This window comes from Dendrobates tinctorius, unplaced genomic scaffold, assembly GCF_039654945.1.
Source record: "Dendrobates tinctorius isolate UK_male_01 unplaced genomic scaffold, ASM3965494v1 ptg000059l, whole genome shotgun sequence".
Taxonomy (NCBI): domain Eukaryota; kingdom Metazoa; phylum Chordata; class Amphibia; order Anura; family Dendrobatidae; genus Dendrobates; species Dendrobates tinctorius.
Genome location: NW_027361727.1, coordinates 5,736,032 through 5,758,589, shown reverse-complemented (window position 1 = coordinate 5,758,589; position 22,558 = coordinate 5,736,032).

The following is a 22,558-nucleotide window of genomic DNA, read 5'->3' as shown; positions in this document are numbered from 1 at the left end:
AGTGTGCAGGCTAAATCCAAGTGGGCAGAGGGACCTGGTCTTTTAGCTTACTAAGTCTGTTATTAAATCACTCCAAGGGACCTGGTCCTTTAACCCACTGGGATTTAGCTTTTCTCAGTGAGAAAGCTAAATCCAAGTGGGCAGAAGGACCTGTTCCTTTTGTCCACTAAGTCTGGTGTTAAACCACTTCAAGGGACCTGGTCCTTTAGCCCACTTTGATTTAGCTTTCTCAGTGAGAGTCGGCTATTTCCAAGTGGGCAGAAGGACCAGGTCCCTCTGGCCACTTGGTTTTAGCCTGCTCACTGTGAAAAGCTAAATCTCAGTGGGCTAAAGGACCAAGTCCCTTGGAGTGGTTTAATACTAGACTTAGTAAGCTAAAAGACCAGGTCCTTCTGCCCACTTGGATTTAGCCTGCTCACCGTGAGAAAGCTAAATCCAAGTGGCCAGAGGGATCTGGCCCTTCTGCCACTTGGAAATAGCCAGCGCTCAATGAGAAAGCTAAATCCAAGTGGCCAGAGGGGTCTCATCCTTCTGCCCACTTGGAAATAGCTGGTTCACACTGAGAAAGCTAAATCTCAGTGGGTTAAAGGGCCAGGTCCTTTGGAGTAGTTTAATACCAGACTTAGGTGGTGGATTCCATGCCACCCTTAGTGTGTGTACGGCGGACATGGGTAGAGGTCACGTTTTATGATGTCTCTGTGGCCTCTGTATTGGAACCGGGGATTGTCTTGGGACATTGATGTGGATTGCGCAAGACCTTGTGCATTACATTGGACCTGCAGGTGTTTGTTTTGGTAAATTAATGGGTGAAAGATGGTGTCTGTTTTTATATTTAAAATCTGTGTTTTTTATTATCTGTGTTTCTTTATTTTTACTTAAAGTGTTATTAATTGGGGTGTTTCATAGACAACTCTCTTACTAACCCTCGGGTTGATGTCAGCTGTGATTTTTTACAAATAACAGCTAGAATTATACTTATAGATTACCCCAATTGCCACTGCACAAAAGCAATCAGGAAGAGCTGAGGCAAAGCACAAGAATCAGCACATCTAATAGATTATCCATTTATCGTGCAGCTGAGGACTTGTTTTACTAGTGTGGGAAGGGGCCAATATCCATGGCCCCTCACAGCTTTTTGATATCAGCCCTTAGCTGTCTGTTTTGCCTTAGCTGTTTATTAAAAATGGAGGGGACCCTAATTAATTTTTTGGGGGAGTCCATTTATTTTTTTAATAACCAGCAAATAAAAAGCAGACAGCTTTTGACTGATTAATATACTGAAAAGGTTCATGTTTATTGGGCCATTCCCAGCATAATGAGACCAGATCACAGCCAATAGAGGTCAACGTGGTCTCGAACTTTCATACTGTAAAATGGGGGTATTAAGGGGTAAAGCTGAAAAAGGGAACAAAATGGGGGCAAGCAGTAGCCCTGAAAACAAATGTGGATATTGAGATTACTTAAAACAGAAGAGAATAGAAAAAATGATAACTTAGAAAAAAATAGGTGCAGGTCCAAATGTAGGAGGAGGAATAGTAGGTGGATACACTTGAGGTGGATGTGGCGATGAAGGTGGAAGAGGCAGGGGATGAGGTATCCAACAGTTTTTTTTTTATTTTATTACTTTATCTTTTAGGGACAGCACTTAAAAGAACATAGTATAAAATAAAAAAGAACAATGTAGATACAGTAGTTGGATGTCTAAGTGGAGAAGGTGCTATAGGTGGACATTGCGTGCGGTGTAGGTGGAAGAGGCAGGGCAGATGGCATCCAACATTAACTTTGCAGCAGGGATCCAGCAGGGTGGCAACCAAGTAATCAGGAGGGGTACGATTGGGGCAACTCTGCAGTCATTACGCAGGCACAGCAGCATGTATTGGCTCATTTGTGCCAGGGTGCCCAGAGGCAAAGACAAGCTGTCCTCTGTGGGAGGTGTATGGTCTGTGTCCTATATCCTCCATGCAATGCTCCAGTGATGCTCATGAGCTACTTTGAGGGCCACCCTGTTGTGTTCACTACATGATGGTGAAGTGGTGTTCCGCAGAGCGACTCATTCGTGCGTGCTGCAACTGAAACTCCATTAGTGCTTGCTTCTGCTCACACAGTCTCTACAGCGTATTCAACTCTTGACTTCCACCTTGTTGATACGTCACATATGAGGCGCTGAGAAAGAAGGCAGAAGTGACACTGCAGCGCAGACAGGCGAGCAGCTGCAGGGTGTGAACGCCATAAGTGTGCACAGACCTACAATTTCTGCAGCAGCTCTCACATATGGGTAATTTTTAATAAAGATTTACACCACTAAATTTGCAATGAGGCTGGCTTTCTTGAGCTGATGTGCGTGGGAAAAAATTCAGAAACTTTCCCACACTCATTAGTTCATCTCTGATCAGCCGGGGAGGCTGCGCAGAGATGACCTAATTCATTCTGGCAGTGGTTTACAGCGGGCTGGTCGCATTAGTACCGGTCCCATTGTAAACCAGTTCACCCCTTCTGATGGATTGCAGTGGGGGACCTGACAGAACAGCGGAGAGGTATGTATATTGTTGCTTTTTTATTTTATTTTTTTACAGGACCATGTTTTTTTTATGGATTGGCAGATGAATAAATTTGGTCAAAAACTTGGTGTGTTTATTTCATTAAAAGAATTTTTAATTAAAGTCTGTGTGTTTTTTTAACTCTTTACTATATATAATCTATACATATAAAATATATGTTGTGTGTGTGTATATATATATATATATATATATATATATATATATATAATCAGTGACAAATACAATTAGTATAGTGTTGCTTAGAGTTGAGCGAAACGGGTCGAAAAAATTAAAAAGTCGCCGACTTTTGGCAAAGTCGGGTTTCATGAAACGAAACCCGACCCTAGGATGAGGTCGGCCACGAGGTCGGAGACTTACGCGCCAAAGTCGCGTTTCAAAAGTTTGTTTTGCGCTCTTTTTCAGCCAATCAGGATCCACGGACACTGTGGGCAACGTGATGACATAGGCACGGGTCACCACCATATTTCAGAAGGGCATGCAAGTGATTGGCTTGCTTTGGTGGGCGTCACAGGGGGTATAAAAGGGCGTGCACGCCGACCGCCATCTTACTTCTGCCGATCTTAGTATAGGGAGAGGTTGCTGCTGATTCTGTAGGGAGAGCGTTAGGCAGGGAAGAAGACAAAAAAACTGCTTCTGCTGCTAGCGATTTGGCCTGCACAACACACAAGTCACTGTGTGTGCAGTGCAAGGGGAGGCTATATTGTGGTGTATCAGTGGTGTTGGTTGTTGGGCTGCCTTTTAAGGCTTCCTGACACGCTGGCATTGCTGTTTACCCACTGCTCCGCAAACTGCTTTTTTAAAAGCAATCCAATCTCCCTTATCCTCTCGTCACTTTGGTCACAGGCAGCTGTGCCATCGAGCGTGTCACATAGCGCTCAGATATCAGTGGGCCTCACACCATCCACAAGTGTCCAGTGTCCAAAAGTGTACGCAGAGATTCAAAATCTCCATTATCCTCTCGTCACTTTGGTCACAGGCAGCTGTGCCATCGAGCGTGTCACATAGCGCTCAGATATCAGTGGGCCTCACACCATCCACAAGTGTCCAGTGTCCAAAAGTGTACGCAGAGATTCAAAATCTCCATTATCCTCTCGTCACTTTTGTCACAGGCAGCTTTGCCATCGAGCGTGTCACATAGCGCTCAGATATCAGTGGGCCTCACACCATCCACAAGTGTCCAGTGTCCAAAAGTGTACGCAAAGATTCAAAATCTCCATTATCCTCTCGTCACTTTGGTCACAGGCAGCTGTGCCATCGAGCGTGTCACATAGCGCTCAGATATCAGTGGGCCTCACACCATCCACAAGTGTCCAGTGTCCAAAAGTGTACGCAGAGATTCAAAATCTCCATTATCCTCTCGTCACTTTGGTCACAGGCAGCTGTGCCATCGAGCGTGTCACATAGCACTCAGATATCAGTAGGCCTCACACCATCCACAAGTGTCCAGTGTCCAAAAGTGTACGCAGAGATTCAAAATCTCCATTATCCTCTCGTCACTTTGGTCACAGGCAGCTGTGCCATCGAGCGTGTCACATAGCGCACAGATATCAGTGGGCCTCACACAATCCACAAGTGTCCAGTGTCCAAAAGTGTACGCAGAGATTCAAAATCTCCATTATCCTCTCGTCACTTTGGTCACAGGCAGCTGTGCCATCGAGCGTGTCACATAGCGCTCAGATATCAGTGGGCCTCACACAATCCACAAGTATCCACTGTCCACAAGTGTGTGCAGAAATTCTAAAACTCCCCTGTCCTATAGACACCTTGTACCTTGTTTTACATTACTATATAGTTTGTAGGATTTTGTCTACATTTCTACCAAAAATGAGGAAGGCTGGTGGAAGAGGCCGTGGAATTGGGCGGGGGTTGGCAGCTGGTAATGATGGTGTTGGTGGTGGATCTGATGGTAGTGGCAAGAGCAAAATAGGACCGAATGCAGGAGGTGCTGACCCTGCGTCATCGTCTGGCTACATAAGGCCTCGAACGCTTAGTTTTCTAGGAGTTGGCAAACCGCTTTTAAAGGCAGAGCATCAGGAAAAAGTTTTGTCTTACATTGCTGACTCAGCCTCCAGCTCTATCGCCTCCTCTTCTTCAGTTGTAAAAAGTAAAAGCACTGAGTCGTCATTGGAGGCTCATGTTCATGAACCACACCTTTCCTTGTGTCCTTCACCCCAACCAAGATTGAAGGATGTCGCAGGCCATACTACTGATTACTCCATGGAGCTGTTTTCACATACCATGCCTGGATTATCAAGTGAAATGGTGAATTACCCAGGCCAAGATGAATCTGACATGGAGTGCACTGATGCACAGCCGCTGATGGATGATTCTGCTGGTACATTCACTCAGAGCACTACATTGTCCTCGCAGTGTACAGAGCCAGATTCTGAGACTCAGGTGCCCCTTCCCGCACACTATATCACCATACACGGTGACACAGAGGAAGGTGCACATGACATAGAAGAGGAGGTGATGGATGACCCAGTTGTTGACCCAGATTGGCATCCATTGGGGGAAGAGGGTGCTGCTTCCAATAGCTCAGATGAGGAGCATCCACAGCAGACATCGACATCGCAACAGCTGTTATCTGGCAGGCCCGGAGCACTCCAAAGACAGGTTCCAAACATCAAAAGAGTTGCTGGACAGCTTGTCCAGAGGGTCAAAAGATCACAGCGTGCTAGGCCGCAAAATGTCTGCCAAAGTAGGAAGAGTGCAGTGTGGCACTTTTTTGAACAAAATCCTCATGATCAGGCCAAGGTTATCTGTAAGAAGTGCGCAAAGACCTTTAGCCGAGGGAAAAATCTGAAAAATTTGAATACCAGTTGCATGCTTAGACATTTAACCAGCATGCACTTGCAAGCGTGGACACAACACCAAACCTCAAGTGCCACATGTGCAACTGATCACAAAGAAGGTAGTCAGCAACGCTACATTGTTTCCCCCACTGTAAGCCCACCGGTTAGCACAGCAGCAAATGTTGAGGTGTCGTTGCAAGGCCACAGCAGTCAGGGAATCCCACTGTTATATCAACGAAAGACTGATTCTAGGCCATCAGAAAGAACACCAACTCCATCACCATCATCAACCCTCTCTCAGTCCGCCCTGTCCACCGCTACTTCCACCATATGCAGCTCTCAAGTCCAGCTCACCCTCCCAGACACTATGAGTAGGTCAAGAAAGTACTCAGTCTCTCATCCGCGTACACTGGGTTTGAACGCCCACATTGCCAAACTAATCTCGTTTGAGATGATGCCCTTTCGGTTGGTGGAAAGCACAGCTTTCCGCGAACTCATGGCCTATGCAGTACCACGCTATGACCTACCCAGTCGCCACTTCTTCTCTCGCAAAGCCATCCCAGCCCTCCACCATCATGTGAAAGACCACATTGTCCATGCACTCAAGCAGTCAGTGAGCGGAAAGGTGCACCTCACAACTGATGCATGGTCCAGTCGGCATGGCCAGGGCCGTTACGTGTCCATCACTGCGCACTGGGTTAATGTGGTGGATGCAGGGTCCACAGGGGACATCGGTGGTGGGACAGTGCTGCCTAGCCCACGGTATAGGAAACAGTTGGCTGTAGGCGTTCGACCCTCCTCCTCCTCCTCCAGAAGCGAAAGCTCGTCCACAGAGCGCAGTCGTACGAGCACTCCATCTGCAGCTGCCACTGTTGCACACGATGTGTCCCCCTATCGAGCAGCTAGTGGAAAGCGTCAGCAGGCTGTGTTGCAGATGATGTGTTTGGGCGACAGACACACTGCCGAGGTGCTGGCCGAGTACTTGAAGCGACAAACTGAGTCATGGCTGGGCAGTGTACATCTTGAGGCAGGCAAGGTAGTTAGTGATAACGGCCGTAATTTTGTGGCAGCCATAGCCCTTTCAAAACTCAGCCACATACCTTGCTTGGCTCACACCTTGAACCTGGTGGTGCAGTGCTTCCTCAAAAATTATCCGGAGTTAACAGCCCTGCTCCAGAAGGTGCGAAGACTGTGCGCGCACATCCGCCGGTCGCCTGTACACTCCGTTCGTATGCAGAAGCTGCAGCGATTGCTCCACCTTCCCAACCACTGCCTCATTATCGACATTGCAACAAGGTGGAACTCCACCCTGCACATGGTGGAGCGGCTGTGCGAGCAGAGGCAGGCCATAATGCATTTGTGGGAGGATACACGGCCAGGCACTTTGAGAGCAGACATGGAGTTGACAGGCGTGCAGTGGTCAAAGCTGAAAGACCTTTGTAAAGTCCTTCAGTGTTTTGAGGAATGCACACGGCTGGTAAGCGCAGACGACGCCATCCTAAGCATGAGCATCCCACTTATGCGTCTGCTCATGCAAACTTTGACGCACCTTAAGGAGCAGGCGTCTGCAGCCAATGTTGATGAGGAGGAAGAGGAGGAGGGAATCCTTGATGACATTCAGCCATTGTCTGCTCAGGGACCTCTCCTGGACGAGGTGGAGGAAGAAGAGGAGGAGGATGATGGGGATGATTACTTAGGGGAGGAGGATGCATCTCGTGGGGCAAGTGAAAATGTTGGCGTGGCAAGGTCTGGTACAGGGTTTGTGCATGACTGGAGGGATGTGGATTTGCCAGAAAGTGCTCCTCCACCCAGCACTCGCAGTGCATCATTGACACCGGGAACATTGGCCGACATGTCAGATTATGCCTTGCGGATCCTAAAAAGGGACCCCCGCATTGCCAAAATGATGAACGATGACGACTACTGGTTGGCCAGCATCCTGGATCCATGCTATAAAGGCAAATTACAAAACATCATGCCACAGGAGAACCTTGACCTAATATGGGCTAATAAACAAGCAACTCTGGTAAATCGGTTGCTTGAGGCATTCCCAGCACACAGCAGCGGTGATGGTTCTCACAAGAGCCGTACGGGCCGGGGGCAGCTTGGCAGAGGTGTTCGTGGTGCACACAGCAGAAGTGGCGTTGGAGACAGGGGTTTCATGACAATGTTGTGGACTGATTTTTCAAATACCGCTCACACAACTGGTAATACTGCATCGATGGAAAGTGACAGGAGACAGCAGTTGTCAACTATGGTTACAAACTACTTTTCCTCCCATATCGATGTTCTCCCACACAGGTCATTCCCCTTTGACTATTGGGCCGCTAAACTGGACACCTGGCCTGAATTGGCCCAATATGCCTTACAGGAGCTCGCTTGCCCAGCTGCAAGTGTGCTATCGGAAAGAGTCTTCAGTGCAGCTGGATCAATCCTGACAGAAAAAAGGACCCGTCTGTCAACCCAAAATGTGGATGATCTAACCTTCATTAAAATGAACCACGCATGGGTTTCCAAGGATTTTGTCCCACCTTCCCCTGATGACACATAGGGTGACAGAAAAATGGCTTGCTTTGGTCCACCTCTTCCTGGTACTTCACCTATTTCGCCTTTTGCATCAGCTGAATGTCCAACATCAACATATGCCACTTTCTAAAACTCCATAACTGTGCTGCCTCCCCCCCATGGCCGGGGTCACCACCTACCGCACGACACCGTGCGAGTGCCGTTGCCCTGGACAGGTGGGTAGGCCGACTCTTGGGCGCGGGCACTGGCACAGGGTCCCTCATAGTGCAATCAAGTGTCTCTGACGGTGGTGGTGCACACCCGCAGTCAGACACACCGCTGTACTATGAGGGGCCCAGTGCCAGTACCGACGCCCACGAGTGGGCCCCCCTTGCTTGGCCAGGGCCCCAGCATTTGCAATCTTTACCTCTCCCTGCTCCTCCGCTGTGTAATCTGGGCCGTCAAATCCATACTGTGCCTGACACCGTCTGAGCCTGCCTCCTGAGACATATATTTTGAATGTGTACGCTATCCATACATGTTATCCAGGGATACGGTACCCTTTCTAACCTTTGTGCAATGACGTGCAATCCATACTGGGCCTAACACCGTCTGAGCCTGCCTCATGCTGTATAGACATATATTTTGAATGTGTACGCTATCCATACATGTTATCCGGGGATACGGTACCCCTTCTAACCTTTGTGCAATGACGTGCAATCCATACTGGGCCTAACACCGTCTGAGCCTGCCTCATGCTGTATAGACATATATTTTGAATGTGTACGCTATCCATACATGTTATCCGGGGATACGGTACCCTTTCTAACCTTTGTGCAATGACGTGCAATCCATACTGGGCCTAACACCGTCTGAGCCTGCCTCATGCTGTATAGACATATATTTTGAATGTGTACGCTATCCATACATGTTATCCGGGGATACGGTACCCCTTCTAACCTTTGTGCAATGACGTGCAATCCATACTGGGCCTAACACCGTCTGAGCCTGCCTCATGCTGTATAGACATATATTTTGAATGTGTACGCTATCCATACATGTTATCCGGGGATACGGTACCCCTTCTAACCTTTGTGCAATGACGTGCAATCCATACTGGGCCTAACACCGTCTGAGCCTGCCTCATGCTGTATAGACATATATTTTGAATGTGTACGCTATCCATACATGTTATCCGGGGATACGGTACCCTTTCTAACCTTTGTGCAATGACGTGCAATCCATACTGGGCCTAACACCGTCTGAGCCTGCCTCATGCTGTATAGACATATATTTTGAATGTGTACGCTATCCATACATGTTATCCGGGGATACGGTACCCCTTCTAACCTTTGTGCAATGACGTGCAATCCATACTGGGCCTAACACCGTCTGAGCCTGCCTCATGCTGTATAGACATATATTTTGAATGTGTATGCTATCCATACATGTTATCCGGGGATACGGTACCCTTTCTAACCTTTGTGCAATGACGTGCAATCCATACTGGGCCTAACACCGTCTGAGCCTGCCTCATGCTGTATAGACATATATTTTGAATGTGTACGCTATCCATACATGTTATCCGGGGATACGGTACCCTTTCTAACCTTTGTGCAATGACGTGCAATCCATACTGGGCCTAACACCGTCTGAGCCTGCCTCATGCTGTATAGACATATATTTTGAATGTGTACGCTATCCATACATGTTATCCGGGGATACGGTACCCTTTCTAACCTTTGTGCAATGACGTGCAATCCATACTGGGCCTAACACCGTCTGAGCCTGCCTCATGCTGTATAGACATATATTTTGAATGTGTACGCTATCCATACATGTTATCCGGGGATACGGTACCCTTTCTAACCTTTGTGCAATGACGTGCAATCCATACTGGGCCTAACACCGTCTGAGCCTGCCTCATGCTGTATAGACATATATTTTGAATGTGTACGCTATCCATACATGTTATCCGGGGATACGGTACCCTTTCTAACCTTTGTGCAATGACGTGCAATCCATACTGGGCCTAACACCGTCTGAGCCTGCCTCATGCTGTATAGACATATATTTTGAATGTGTACGCTATCCATACATGTTATCCGGGGATACGGTACCCCTTCTAACCTTTGTGCAATGACGTGCAATCCATACTGGGCCTAACACCGTCTGAGCCTGCCTCATGCTGTATAGACATATATTTTGAATGTGTACGCTATCCATACATGTTATCCGGGGATACGGTACCCTTTCTAACCTTTGTGCAATGACGTGCAATCCATACTGGGCCTAACACCGTCTGAGCCTGCCTCATGCTGTATAGACATATATTTTGAATGTGTACGCTATCCATACATGTTATCCGGGGATACGGTACCCTTTCTAACCTTTGTGCAATGACGTGCAATCCATACTGGGCCTAACACCGTCTGAGCCTGCCTCATGCTGTATAGACATATATTTTGAATGTGTACGCTATCCATACATGTTATCTGGGGATACGGTACCCTTTCTAACCTTTGTGCAATGACGTGCAATCCATACTGGGCCTAACACCGTCTGAGCCTGCCTCATGCTGTATAGACATATATTTTGAATGTGTACGCTATCCATACGTTATCCGGGGATACGGTACCCTTTCTAACCTTTGTGCAATGACGTGCAATCCATACTGGGCCTAACACCGTCTGAGCCTGCCTCATGCTGTATAGACATATATTTTGAATGTGTACGCTATCCATACATGTTATCCAGGGATACGGTACCCTTTCTAACCTTTGTGCAATCACGTGCAATCCATACTGGGCGTGAGAACGGCTGGTGAGCTGTTAAGCAAGCTACAGCACCTGTCCAGACAAGTACAGGGATTCCCTAGCGAGGAGACTTATTTGATTGTTTTCAATGTTGGGACAGCAATTTTTGGGGAGCACTATACTCTGGAGAATGATAGATGGGGCCCACCATACACTGGAACATTCCAAAGGTGGACATCAGACACTGGAGCAGCATTTACAGGGCCCATTATACACTAGAGCATTAGAAATGGGGCCCATTATGTTTGGAGCATTATTTGGGCCCATAAGACAGTGGAGCTTCATCCATGGGGACCAACATATACTGTAGCATTATGTGGAGCTCATCATATACTGTTTCAAACATTATATGGGACCAATGATTTTGTATGGAGAAATAGATGGGCCTCGTCATGAGATGTAAAAAGTGAGGTATTTTTCATTGTACTATACCGCTATTTCTCTGCCGTATCGGAGCATGATGAGTTGTGGTATGTGTTAAAGGGGCGCTCTTTCGCCCAGGGCACATGAAAACCTGCAGCCAGCCCCCCCCCCCACAAATTTAGCCAAATAACCCCCATTTTTCAGTGCGTAACTTGTATTATGAAGTTAATTAAGGTTGACAAGCTTAAGTAAGAAGAATTGATGCTTTTGGCATTCAAATGGGCACTGTAGGTGTGTTTCCTGTCCTCCTCTCACTGCCGACTTTTATTCCCCATTGACTTACATTGGGTTTCGTGTTTCGGGACGACCCCGACTTTTCCCTATAAACGGACGATCTTGCTCGACCCGACTTTTGGAAAAGTCGGGTTTCACGAAACGAAACGCGACCCTAAAAAACCAAAAGTCGCTCAACTCTAGTGTTGCTGTCTATAAATTATAGGGGGACCCCACTCCATTTTGTTCCTTTAAATAATCATTAAATACATGTCCATAATTTAGAAGCAGCACTAGACTAACTGTATTTGGCACTAACGTGTGTGTGTGTGTTAATATATATATACACACACATACACACACGTTAGTGCCAAATACAATTAGTCTAGTGCTGCTTCTAAATTATGGACATGTATTTAATTAATATATATATGAAACAGCAACACAGGAAAAAATAGGGTGCAAAGCCTCCCAGGCACGTACCAGTCCTTGTAAATAGAAATCAAAAAAGATGGAGGCAGCACACCATATGAAATTTTAGAAAGAAGTGTTATTTAATAGCCCATATGGCGACGTTTCGTTCTTGAGTGCAGACCTTTCTCGAGCAGTTACAATAGTGCATATGCTCAGTATTTAAGGCAACCCAAATAACAAGTATTTGGTAGCAATTAATACAATGTGTAGCATTGTGATAATAATTTCACATAAGTTATACAAAAATGCAATATAGCTCAATGGTCTAAAGTGACATAGTGCAAAATATCGTGCAAAAATATATAATAACATACAAAGAAAAAGTTTTTTTTAATTTTAAGCTTAATGACCTATATGTTGTTTCTAAACTTGTGATAACATTGTGATTTTATGTGGTTTGCCTTACATGGCTGATATTGTGATCTTTTTGCTTCATTTGAAGTTGTGCAGTTTGGTAACCTTTATTTTTTAAAAATTGTTTATTTTGAAAAAAAACTAAAAAAAACAACTTTCTTTTTCAGATCATATTGTGCGAGAGGTCATTAACTGAACATGACTCATCCCATCCATTGAAAAATGAATATATATAATTATAATTGTTTATGTACTCTGCATGTTACAGAATAAAGTTTTTTATTTTATTTTTTTTGTATTTCCATTATACAGGGGATTTAAGTGTTTAAAATCTGGTTTAAAAATGTAACTAGGTATGGACATTTGGATTGACTTGTGGTAAATATGCTCTTACCAGGGTGCTTTTAACCATTTTGTCTCCTTTGGTTCGACGGGTTACCAGCCCCAGCTCATGGGGGGTGTTCCTGCACCAATGTCCCACTAGTATTTACTTACCAGTATGAATATTAACACTTCCCCGTGTTCAGCGTTATTTGATATATGATTTTATTATATTTTGATGCAATTTTTTTTTTTTGTTTGTTTGCGCTGGCTTTTTGAAAATACTGCCTTATTTACTGAACATGCAGATGCTTAAGGGGTTGTCAGCAGTGTCTGACGTGTGCATGTGGCATTAAGTTGCCATATTTTAAGATAGCATAATATGAATTCCCGTTTGCAATCTTGTAGATATACACATTAGCTATTGCTGGACGCCAGTTTTTGATGCAATGTGTTAGGATGGGTTGAGCCATGATGTTTGACTATGCACAGCTGGTCTTAATAATCAATTATTTTACATATATATGTTTTGTATGTTGTTATATATTTTTGCACGATATTTTGCACTATGTCACTTTAGACCATTGAGCTATATTGCATTTTTGTATAACTTATGTGAAATTATTATCACAATGCTACACATTGTATTAATTGCTACTATATACTTGTTATTTGGATTGCCTTAAATACTGAGCATATGCACTATTGTAACTACTTGAGAAAGGTCTGCACTCAAGACCGAAACGTCGCCATATGGGCTATTAAATAACACTTCTTTCTAAAATTTCATATGGTGTGCCTCCATCTTTTTTGATTTCTATATATATATATAATTATTTTTAGTATATTTATATTATATATGTGGATATATAATGTGAATATATTTAATATATAATATATATTTTGTGTGTATATATGATATATTACATATATTATGTCTATATATATATATATATATATTCTATATTATTATTTATTGTTATAGCGCCGTTTATTCCATGGCGCTTTACATGTAAGGAGGGGTATACATAATAAAAACAAGTACAATAATGTTAAACAATACAAGTCATAACTGGTACAGGAGGAGAGAGGACCCTGCCTGCGAAGGCTCACAATCTACAAGGGATGGGTGAGAATACAGTAGGCGAGGGTAGAGCTGGTCAAGCAGCGGTTTGGTCGATCGGTGGTTACTGCAGGTTATAGGCTTGTCGGAAGAGGTGGGTCTTCAGGCTCTTTTTGAAGGTTTCGATGGTAGGTGAGAGTCTGATATGTTGTGGTAGAGAGTTCCAGAGTAGGGGTGATGCGCGAGAGAAATCTTGTATGCGATTGTGGGAAGAGGAGATAAGAGGGGAGTAGAGAATGAGATCTTGTGAGGATCGGAGGTTGCGTGCAGGAAAGTATCGGGAGACGAGGTCACAGATGTATGGAGGAGACAGGTTGTGGATGGCTTTGTATGTCATGGTTAGGGTTTTGTACTGGAGTCTCTGGGCAATGGGGAGCCAGTGAAGGGATTGACAGAGGGGAGAAGCTGGGGAATAGCGGGGGGACAGGTGGATTAGTCGGGCAGCAGAGTTTAGAATAGATTGGAGGGGTGCGAGAGTGTTTGAGGGGAGGCCACAGAGCAGGAGGTTGCAGTAGTCAAGGCGAGAGATGATGAGGGCATGGACTAGGGTTTTTGCAGATTTTTGGTTGAGGAATGAACGGTTTCGTGAAATATTTTTGAGTTGAAGTCGGCAGGAAGTGGAAAGGGCTTGGATATGTAGTTTGAAGGAGAGATCAGCGTCAAGGATTACCCCGAGGCAGCGAGCTTGTGGGACTGGGGAGAGTGGACAGCCATTTACTGTAATGGATAGGTTCATTGGGGGGGGGGGGGGTCACGTGAGATGGGGGAAAGATGATGAATTCTGTTTTGTCCATGTTAAGTTTCAGAAATCTAGCGGAGAAGGATGAAATAGTGGACAGACATTGAGGGATTCTGGTTAGTAGGGAGGTGATATCTGGTACAGAGATGTAGATCTGTGTGTCATCAGCATAGACATGAATACTGAAAGCCATGAGATTCTATGAGCTGTCCCAGGCCGAAGGTGTAAATGGAGAAGAGCAGGGGTCCTAGGACTGAACCTTGTGGGACTCCGACAGATAGGGGGCGAGGTGAGGAGGTGGTGTGTGAGTGGGATACTCTGAATGTCCAGTCTGTTAGGTATGAGGAGATCCAGGATAGGGCCAAGTCTGTGATGCCAAGGGATGAGAGGGTCTGTAATAATAGCGAATGGTCCACTGTGTCAAAGGCAGCCGACAGGTCCAGGAGGAGGAGGACAGAGTAGGGTCGCTTGCTCTTGGCAGTTAAGAGGTCATTGGTGACCTTAGTAAGGGCAGTTTCAGTGGAGTGGTGTGACCGGAAGCCAGATTGTAAGCGGTCGAAGAGGGAGCAAGAAGAGAGATGGGAGGACAGTTCAAGGTAGATGTGCTGTTCCAGTAGCTTGGAGGCATAGGGGAGAAGTGATATAGGGCGATAGCTAGATACAGAGGATGGGTCAAGAGAGGGTTTTTTGAGGATAGGTTTTCTCCATTAGATGGAATGGCAGCGTATTCAAAGGCCAGGAATTTGTAAATGCTGTTATTCAGGACCAGTGGGCAGGTAGTGTATTTCCTTTTTCTCTATAGGGTTTGGGTGATGGAGAGCTGAACACTTCCATGGGATGGGGTGGAGATTCTAGGTGATGCTGCTGGTGGTGGTGCTGTTGTAAGGACGAAGACCGGGCTGTGGGTACCTGCACCAACCTGGTCCGGAACTGGTGAGGCTGTCTCCTATGTTGCATGGGGCAGTAATGAGGAGCCGGACCAACCTCATAACCCAGGGAGGTGGGGTAAGATAAAACGAAAAGCGTGTGCTGCTGCAGTCAGTTTGGAGATAACCAGCAGCAGCGCACAGCTGAGAGCAGCGCGCTCCATCCACCGAGCATTGGCGCTGCAGCATGCTGCGTTCGCTGTCCACAGCGGGACGGCGGGAGATAAAGGTGCCTTGCGCTCCATGACAAAAACCGAGAAAGGTGCTGTGTACTCCGTGACTGAGTACCGCAAAAATGCAGAGCAGAGAAAGCTGAGCACTGGACATACGCTTGCGGCCTTCCCTGCCAGTTGCTGCATGGCCATTTACGCTTCACTCTGGGAGTGCTGTGGTTTGGTTTGTTTTGGCTGCATGTGTTTATAGGCTAGAGGCTCAGTGGAAGGTACCGGAGACCGACCGCTGCCGCCAGAAGATGGATCATTGTTTAAAGGACCCCATGGACTATGGAGTTTTGGAGATGTCAGACGAGGAAAATGTGGACTGAGGACATTGCATGTTGGCCATCTACATGGATTTGTTGTACAACCCTGGATTTAAGGAATAAAAATAGTTGCATCGGTAACCTGCCTAGGTGATTATTACAACCCAATCAGATGTTCACAGGGATGATTTGTTCTCACTTCTCATTGATCTGCTAGCCCAGTTTTTGTTAATCATGAGCTATTAAGCTTTTACAGGACCATTTTCGCTTTCCATATTACAGAATTGTATCTTTATAAATGTCACACTGATGGGCCGTATGGTATCCAATGTTTTCTGCTCAGACCCATCTGAGTTCAGTCACATTGCAAGCGAGTCCAGATGAGAAAATCCCACCGATCTGCCCGGCCTGATAGAAGAAGATTGCTCCGAGTGCAGGCCAATATACAGAGGATTGCACTCAGCTGATTATTATGGCCGCATGAGTGAGACACAAAATGGGAAGTCACATATTCTACAGAACAGAACTGGCAGTAAATAAGACAAGGGAAGCAGAACTAGCAATAATGTGATAAACAGTGGTGGCCATAAATATTGGGGCAGTTCATAGATAAGGAGTGTGAGGTTTTAGGGTATGTGCACACGTTGAAGATTTGCTGCGGATCCACAAGTGATTTACAGTACAATGTTATTCTATGGAGGAAAAACCCGCTGTGCACATGCTGCGGAAAAATCCGTGCGGAAATGCAGTGGTTTATTTTCTGCAGCATGTCAATTCTTTGTGCGGATTCCTCAGCGTTTTTGCACCCATTCCATTATAGGAATTCGCAGGTGTAAAAACACAGGGCAAATCCGCGCGGATTTTGACCTGCGGATTCTGCCACAACATGCAGATTGCGCTCGGAAAATTCTGCACAGCAAACCGCAACGTGTGCACATACCCTTATTGTCCTGTGATTTTAGGTCTGATCCAGGGTTGTGAAGTCTCCAGGAGGTCTGAGGAGCACATTCCTTCATTGATGTAGCAAGACATATAACCATGCGACACATTCATTCCACCTCTGTCACAGGTCGTCATGATTTTGTAAACCATTAGTATCCAAAAAATAAAATGTGAATATTGCCTAACATTACAAAGATATTTTTCCTCTGGAAAATCTGCCATAGCCTGTCCCATCAGTGGTGACTGCAGCAGTCTCAGCGAGAAGCAGCTTATGTATTTTTAAGGAAAAACAATTACGGACAAAAAAACCCAAAAACATACAGCTGGTCTGGCTGTACGGGCCACATGGAACTGCGGGTCTGGTCTACAGGAGAGGACTTCCCTGCAGATAGTTCCCTCAATCCAGATCCAACTGCAGTTACCGGATTTTTCGTATTATAAGATGCACCCCAAATTTTGAGGAGAAAAATAAGATTTTTTTTTTTAATAAAATGGTGGTGCTTCTTATAATCCATGCATCTTATTGCTTACAGGGGGTGGTGGCTGCGGTGAAGCGGTGTCCCAGGGTCGCTGCTGGAGGAGGCAGGAGTGGGGTGATTCTGCAGGTCACATGTAGGGATGAGGGGGTGCTCTGATGTGACATGCTGCTTGGGGCTCTGCCGACATTTTGCGACATGCCAGAGCCCCGATACTTCCATGTTTCCCTGTGCGTGTGCAGTGGACTCTGCGCTGAAATCTCATCTCTCGAGATCTTGGTCCCGAGATCACCGTCTGCGCATGTGCCTTCCCCGATGTCGGCCATATTCCCGGAGTCCACAGCTTACGCACAAGGAACCATGGAAGTACTGGGGTTCTGGCATGTCGCAAAATGTCGGCAGAGCCTCGGGCAGCGCCGGACACCCACGCAGCACCGCTAGGCACCAGAGACACCCGCAGCAGTAGTCAGCAACAGCCGGGCACCCGGACTTCCCCTACCCTCATCCCAGCCTGCAGCCTACACCCACAGTATCGGTAAGGCATGTACGCTTTGTAAGACGCACCCTCATTTTCCCCCCAACTTTGGGGGGAAAAAGTGAGTCTTACAAAGCGAAAAATACGGTACTCCACTAATGTCACACTGAGCTTTATCATTCTAGAAATGAAAATTCAAATCATATCTGTCAAACTATTTTATTACAAGTCAAATAGTTAGAACTAAAATATATAAATATATGCATAGATACAAATGAATGATAATGAGTTTTAGAAATCAAAACAATTAGGCTGTGTGCACACGCTGCGGAATCTGCTGCGGATTTTCAAAATCCGTAGATAAATCCGCAGGTCAAAAGACCTGCGGTTTATCTGTGGATTATCCTGCGGTTTTACCATCTCCACAATGGAGGAGATGGTAAACCGCTGCGGAATCTGCAGAAAATCCGTGTGGAAAATGCCACAGCATCTGCACTGCAGTTTCCATTTCCCATAGGGAATAATGGTACTGTACACCGCAGCAGAAACTGCTGCGGATCCGCAGGGCCAAATCCGCTGCGGAACCACAGCAGAATCCGCAGCGTGTGCACACACCCTTAAGGCACATTAGAGTGGTTTCACATTAGCGTTTAAAGCCGCAGCGTCGGCCTGCGCATGGCCGCCGCTAAGCTCCGCCCCCTGCCGCACCTCCGCCGGTAGCTCCGCCTACAGGCGCATGAGGCTGCATGCGTCCTGCATCCCCTATCTTTAGCACTGGGGACGCAGGCCGTGCACAGGTATGCGTTTGGCGGCGCATGCGTCCTTTTGACGGTGCGCCGAGCACACAAAATTGCAACAGGTTGCGTTTGGCGCACCCGTAAAAAGGACGCATGCGCCGCCAAGCGCATACCTGCGCACGGCCTGCGTCCCCAGTGCTAAAGATAGGGGACGCATGCAGCGTCATGCACCCGTAGGCAGAGCTACCAGAGGAGGCGCGGCAGCGGGCGGGGCTTAGCGGCAGCCTTGCGCAGGCTGACGCTGCGGCCTTAAACGCTAATGTGAAACCACCCTTAGAAATTAATGACAAAAAAAAAAAAAATTTGTACCAAAGTCCTCTATTCTTTAGCTTCAAAAATTGTATTGAGGTAGTTTAAAACAAATTTCCTTTCTCATTGAGTACACTATAGGACACGAGCGTGGGTAAAAAGAAGGGGACCTAGGTGGGCCCTGTGCCATAGAAAACACGTCCTAGGATGACCCAAAAAGAGAAGCATGACAGTACAAAGAGTATGTAACACAAATACAGTAAAGGTGAGAAATAAATATTGGACAAAGGAAATGGAAAGGTGGTAAACCCCCACAGGACCAACCCTAGCAAGCCATGAGAAGTGGAAAGGGGGGAGGGGAATTTCAGAGATCTTATGGGCCCGTCACACATAGCGAGATCGCTAATTTTGTGACGCATCAGCGATCTCGCTGTGTGTGACACGTATCAGCAAACCGCACCCCCCCGCCGGGTATCGCTGATCGTGCAGGAATGTCCTGGGTCATTTTTTGATCGTTGGTCTCCAACTGGCCAGCACGCATCACTGTGTGTGGCAGCAGGAGACCAACGATCAGCAAGCTCCCATCGCTGTAAGCAGACGCTTGGGAGCTGGTATCAAAGGTAAATAGCAGGTAACTAAAGCGCGCACGGCACTTAGTTACCCACTGTGTACCTTGGATACCAGTGTGCTGGCGCTGGTATCCAAGGTAAACAGCGGGTAACTAAGTGCTGCACGCGCTTAGTTTCCCCATATTTACCTTGGATACCAGCATCCTCGCTGGTCCCGATCGCTGGTGTGTCTGCCTGTCTTGCAGCTCAGCAGCGATCATCAGGGCTGTGGAGTCGGAGATCATTTTGGTGGAGTCGGTATAAAATGGTCCGACTCCGACAATATATAATAAATTGGGCACAGTAGTTCAATGCAGAATATGCTGAATATTTTTTCATAGGAATTTGGGAAAGTTATGAAATGTCCTATAAATGGCTGTTCTATTCCTGATCTAAGGCTACATTCACACACGGCGTTTTTGCTGCGTTTTTTGTGGATACGTTTTTCAGCTGCAAAAGCAGATCAGCTTTTTAAAAAACCGCATCACCTGAAAGGTTTTTGAGCTCATAGATAATGTTTTCAATTGCAAAAGCAGAATAGAAATCTGCTCTATCTATATATCCATTTAGCCATATCTTATCTGTACCAAAAAGAATGAAAACCGGGTAGCACACAGACTAAAGGGGGTTTTATACATAGCTATATCGCTATAACGTCACCGATTTTGTGACGTTATAGCGATATCGCTATGTGTGATACTTACCTCCGACCGGCTCCCCCGCTGATCGCGCGAGAATGTCCGGCTCCATTTCTCGTCGGGCGCTTCCTGCTGGCGCCGACGAGCGACGCGTGGAGGCGGGCGGGAGGACGTCAGGATCGCTGTGTGTGAAAGGTGAGTATCGTGCGCTGCGTTGCTGCTGCATCACTGTGAGGTCTGCCTGTGTGTCAGCTCACTAGCGATCATTTAGCGATGCACCAGCAATCCTGACCGGGTCGGATCGCTGGTGCATCGCTAAATGTAAAGGGGCCTTTACACTCCTTTCTTTTTAGCACCAGTCAGGTACACCTCATAGCTGCCCAAAAGGACGCCAAGGACAGGCATTGCTCGTCTTCAGTAACACATCAATATCAATTGATAGTTGAAATAAATAGACTGCATTCACCACATCTGAAGGTGCAGGCTTTATTTTCAAGTGTAGGGGTATGCAGTATAAGGTTCTGCAGCAGCTGAGGTGTGCAGTATGAGATTCTGCCCCCCCGCAGTATTTGGATGATATGGAGCAGGTAAAGCGTTGCTGCAAGGAAAAAGATTTCACTCCGTCTCCTATAGCAAGCAGATTGACCATATTTCAGCAAAATGTTTCACTTGCTCTCAAAGAAAAATTCAACCGTTCATCAAAACTGACTGTGCATGAGGCAATTCCTTTATACTTGGAAATTGTTAGAGATGTTCCCATGTGGTTACGGCTTTGTCTTCAACCCAAGTTAGTGTAGAGAGATTGTTCTCTAGCCTTAAAATTATTAGGTCAGATTTTAGGTCATCTATGAAGGAGCATCTGATGGAGGCAATTCTATTTCTTAGAACAAATTCATAGACCGCACAAATGTTATTTAGTATGTTTTTGTTGAAAACGGTTTTTTGACACTTGCATAGTTTATTACATAGTGTTATACAGTTGTGGCCAAAAGTATTGACACCCCTGCAATTCTGTCAGATAATACTCAGTTTCTTCCTGAAAATGATTGCAAACACAAATTCTTTGGTATTATTATCTTCATTTAATTTGTCTTAAATGAAAAAAAACACAAAAAGAATTGTCCTAAAGCCAAATTGGATATAATTCCACACCAAACATAAAAAAGAGGGTGGACAAAAGTATTGGCACTGTTCGAAAAATCATGTGATGCTTCTCTAATTTGTGTAATTAACAGCACCTGTAACTTACCTGTGGCATCTAACAGGTGTTGGCAATAACTAAATCACACTTGCAGCCAGTTGACATGGATTAAAGTTGACTCAACCTCTGTCCTGTGTCCTTGTGTGTACCACACTGAGCATGGAGAAAAGAAAGAAGTTAATAATACCAAAGAATTTGTGTTTGCAATCATTTTCAGGAAGAAACTGAGTATTATCTGACAGAATTGCAGGGGTGTCAATACTTTTGGCAACAACTGTATATATGTAATCGATATTACATATTTACAATTTATTAGTTTTTTGTGTTCTAAAGTTGTATTCCAATAAATAGATATTATGTTCTATCTAAAGGTCTTGATTATTGTATAATAAAAATGATTAAATGTCTGATGTTCACATTGTACTACAATACATTTTTCACTTAAATATAAGCAATATATGTGGGAGTCGGAGTCGTGGAGTCGGTGTCGCAGGTTTGGCTTACCGACTCCACAGCCCTGGCGATCATGTAGCGATGCACCAGCGATCCTGACCAGGTCGTATCGCTGTCGGGATTGCTGGTGCATCGTTTGGTGTGACTGGACCCTTAGGGTGTTTGCAGACGCTGCGGATTAATCCGCACGGATTTTGCAAAAACCGCAGGTCTTTTGGATTATCTGCGGTTTGGTCCTGCGGATTCACCATCTCCACAATGGTGGAGATAGGAACCCGCTGCGGATTCCGCAGAAAGAATTGACATGTCAATTCTTTCTGCGGTTTCAAAACTGCAGCAAATCCGCGCTGATTTTTCTGCAACGTCTACACAGCGTTTTTTTTTTACCATTCATTTGAATGGTACTGTACACCGCAGCTAAAACTGCTGCGGGTCCGCAGTGGCCAAAACCGCTGCGGAAACGCAGCGTGTGCACATACCCTTAGACTCATCTGACATTGGAGGTGCGCTGGGTCACACCTATTTTGGCAGAACACGGATGGTGGAGAGATGACAAATGATGAATTGGCATCCAAAGAGGTCACTACTGTAGAGGGTACGGTGAAAAAAGATGGAGGAAATCCACAACACCAAGAAAACAAAGACATTTATTTAAGAAAAATCCTGCCTAAGTTGTACAAAAAGACATGGCCGCACCTCCCAATATTCATACCTTGATCTAATGCCCACCAGCAAAAGTGTACAAACTGAACATGAGGTTATTACTTTACATTCTGATCAGACTGTATGAAACCCACTACCACGTCACAGCGACCAAAACAGGGGGTCCCTAGCCTTAAAGGTGCAGCGTCGCGGGCAAACCTTGGTTACAGCGGCAGCGCACCTCCTTGCCTAGGCAGACCCCGAGCACGCAGTCCCATGCAAGCAACATCACCCTCTTCTACCCAGGCAGACCCCCCTCCAGCATGCACATGCAGACCCATCAACCCCT